The following is a 220-nucleotide window of genomic DNA, read 5'->3' on the forward strand; positions in this document are numbered from 1 at the left end:
TGGTACAACCCAAAACACTGGGCATGAGAGTAATGAACGTACCCCCCACTCACCAAACACCCACCCACACTACAGTCCCATCTAATCCTGCCTCTGCAGCCCCACGCCAGCTGTCTGCAGCCCCTTCCAGCTGTCCCCTTAATGATATAGCTAATGAGACATTTCAGGGGTTTCACACACACACACACACACACACACACACACACACACACACACACAC

Source organism: Nematolebias whitei, chromosome 21 (assembly GCF_014905685.2).
Source record: "Nematolebias whitei isolate Nwh7 chromosome 21, NemWhi1, whole genome shotgun sequence".
Classification (NCBI taxonomy): domain Eukaryota; kingdom Metazoa; phylum Chordata; class Actinopteri; order Cyprinodontiformes; family Rivulidae; genus Nematolebias; species Nematolebias whitei.